At 52.8% G+C, this 3340-nt stretch overlaps 1 pseudogene; it reads right to left on the bottom strand.

The window, feature by feature from the left end:
• Positions 1–2593: 2593 nt before the first annotated feature.
• On the bottom strand, positions 2594–3022 carry LOC133751244 (putative uncharacterized protein C6orf52; annotated as a pseudogene).
• Between the last annotated feature and the right edge of the window lie 318 nt (positions 3023–3340).

Below are 3340 nucleotides of genomic sequence, written 5' to 3'. Positions count from 1 at the left end.
GTGTAAGTGAAAACCTGTGATTTTTAAATTTTACTGGACCTGGCGTGGACGTCACCAGCTCCTGCCTAGTGAGCGTTTCCCTCCTTTTTCTTTTTCTTTTTTTTTCCTGCAACACAGCTCTTCTACACTCTAAAGCTTTGTCAAGATTCTCAAACTGTCGTAGGATCCTCAACATCCTTGCAGGTGCACAGCAAACCAACCGCTGACACCTGGGGGTGGGGAGAAGGAGGTGTTTATTTGTAAGGCATGGAGCAAGGAACCAGGGAGTTCTCACCACATTCTCAGGCTCCCCTAAGGCTGGGGTAAAGGTTCTTACACCCAGAAGTTGGGGTTGAGAGGTGCCTGTTTTGCCCACGTGCAGGTCTCTGATTAGTCCACCGGTGCTCGCAGCTGTCCTTTGATTGGTCAGGGATTATGTATTCTTTGGAGAATTTTAATGATGCCAAAGTTGACTTGAGTCAGGCAGGTGGGAGTTTGCTCAGGGCCTGGGGTTCCTGGAAAAACAGTTGAGACAAAGCTGACTCTCAAGCTGTTATCTTCAGAGGAGAGAAATGAGCCTGTGCCTCGTGATCAGGGGCCCTGTGGGGCCGGCTGCCCCGCTCCCTCAACCTAGTGAGTTAATGTTAGTAAGAGGTTGGTACAGACTAACCCCCCAGACTGGTTGGGGTGTTGCCATAGAGCCCCCCACACCTGGGCCCATTGGCCTGTGCAGAAAGCCCATCACTGGCATCGGGGAGGTGGAAGAAAGGTGTTTATTGCAAAGGGCAGAGCAAGGAGCCGGGCAGCTGTTGCTTAATTCCTGGGCTCCCCAGAGAGTTAGGGGTGAAGGGTCTTACAGATTGAAATCAGGGCTGAGAGGGGCATGATCAGCTCCGTGTCCAAGTCCCTGGTTGGTCAGTGGTGCTCGTGGCCTGCCTCTGATTGGTCAGCGGTGCCCTGCTCTTTCTGGAATGTTTGGATGGCCAGGTGGGCCGCAGTCAGTCTGGGGGCTCACGTCTGCCCCAGACCTGGAATTCCTCTAAACAAACCAGTGGTCAATGCTGGCCAACAGGGTTTTGTCTGTTGGAGAAGCAAACGACTTCTGGAGCCCAGCTGTATCATTCTCTCGTGAATTCCGGCGAGGACACCGTGGGCCGAGGACACCGTGGGCCCGGGAGACAGATGAGAGGCAGGAGCTTGCCTTTCCATTGCAGGGTTCAGTCTCGGGTTGATTTGCAAAGGAACTCCAAGCGCAGGGAGGGAGGCTCACCTGGAATCGACACCAAGCAGTCTGTCGGGGCTTGGTTCCAGAACCGAGCTTGTCCCTGCACAGCCACTCTTGGCAGGGGAGTGATGCGCCATGAGAAAACCAGCGGAAGTCCACAGGTTGTGCCCCAGGGTAAGAAAACCTCAGGAACCATTGCATGGATTTCACAAAGAAAGCCCTTTTTCCAAGAGGAAGAGGGAGGGGGAGGAGAGACTCTGAGAGCGGGACCCCTGGCCCGTCAGCCCCAGTCTGAATGTAGGCGTCTGAGGAGTTGCTGCCCACCGGGCTGGCGGATTCGCTGCCTCATTAAATTTTGCTGCCCTGCTTGCTGCTGCTCCGTCTCACGTCTGGAGCTCTCTCCTTCCAGGAACACAGGGACTTCTCTTGCCGCTGGTTCTGCTACTGCAGCCTCTTTCTTAGGACCTGGACCTCACACCTTGCCTGGCTCTCAGGGGCGAGGCTGACTCCACGGTGGCTTTCAGAAGCTCAGAGACAGTGTCAAAGGACAGCAGGGCAACAATTTAAAGATCTTAATTTGGGGCTGGGGCTGGGGCTGGGGCTGTGGCGGAGTGCCGGCATCCTTTATGGGCGCTGGTTCGAGTCTCTGCTGCTCCACTTCTGATCCAGCTCTCTGCTATGGCCTGGGAAAGCAGTAGAAGATGGCCCAAGTGCTTGTGCCCCTGTACCCACGTGGGAGACCTGGAAGAAGCTCCTGGCTCCTGGCTTCAGCCTGGCCCACCCCAGGTCACTGTGACAATTTGTGGGATGAACCAGCAGATAGAAGATTCTCTCTGTGTCTCCACCTCTTTCCCTGTAACTCTGCCTTTTCAATAAATACATATTTTAAAAAATCTTAATTGGCTTTCTTTTGTTTGTTAAAGATTTATTGATTGATTGATAGGAAGGGATAAAGGGAGGGTGAGAGATAAAGAGGTCTTTTCTTCATTGGTTTGCTCCCTAAATCACCACAATGGTCCTGCGAGGATCCAGGCCAAAGCCAGGAGCTGGGAACTCCATCCAGGTCCCCCACATGGCTGACTGGGCTCAAGCTCTTGGGCCATCTTCTGCTGCCTTCCTAGGCACATTGGCATGGAGCTAGATCAGAAGTGAGGCAGCCAGTACTCGAACTGGCGCCCACAGGGGATGCTGGCCTTGCAAGCCGTGGCCTAACCCGCTGTGCCACGATGCCTGCCCCACGGGCTCTGTTTTCTTTCTTTTTTAGACATTTGAGTCCAGGAAGTTCCTATTTACATACAGAATCCAGAATATTCTTGGGACAGCTCCCTTCCCCCAATCCAAAACAAAACAATGAATATGATCACTAAGAAGCTTAGTGAAGGCCTTGCTTCACTTCGGGATGCTGGAGTCAACCTTATCCAGGGGCTGCCAGTGACAGTTCATGAGGGAATCGTAGAGTTCTTCACTTTTTGCCATAAATTGTTTGTTGAATTCTTCAATATTCAAATGAAGATTGGGATCTTCTAGTGGGTCTTCGTCTTAGTTTTCAGCCACAGCTGTGGTTTCCTGGGGCATAACCGAAGCTCCAGCTGTGGATTCTGGGCTCTCACATGCATAAAGGAGGCTGCATCCATTTCCGCCCACTGCACAGCCATAGCTATAGCCAGGGAGAGCGTAGGTGCCATGCTGTCGCTCACACCAGCTGCCATGGAGGTGCCCCTGGCCCGACTGGAACTCCAGCGTCAGCCTCTGCCAGTAGCGGTAACAGTCGTTTTGCTGGGCTCCGCCCAAACCTGCAAAACTTTCCCATCTAGCCATTTACCCACGAGCTTTCCTGGAGGGCAGAGCCCACAGGTTTTTTTTTTTTTTTTTTTTTTTTTTTAATAGTTTCTTTCTTTCTTTTCTTTTTTTTTTTTTTTTTTTTGGACAGGCAGAGTGGACAGTAGAGGGAGACAGAGAGAAAGGTCTTCCTTTTGCCGTTGGTTCACCCTCCAATGGCTTCCGCGGCCGGCGCACCGCGCTGTTCCGATGGCAGAAGCCAGGTGCTTCTCCTGGTCTCCCATGGGGTGCAGGGCCCAAGCACTTGGGCCATCCTCCACTGCACTCCCTGGCCACAGCAGAGAGCTGGCCTGGAAG

The sequence above is a fragment of the Lepus europaeus genome, chromosome 2 (assembly GCF_033115175.1).
Source record: "Lepus europaeus isolate LE1 chromosome 2, mLepTim1.pri, whole genome shotgun sequence".
NCBI lineage: Eukaryota > Metazoa > Chordata > Mammalia > Lagomorpha > Leporidae > Lepus > Lepus europaeus.
Note: the sequence above shows the minus strand (reverse complement) of the source record. Positions and strands in the feature narration are given on the sequence as shown.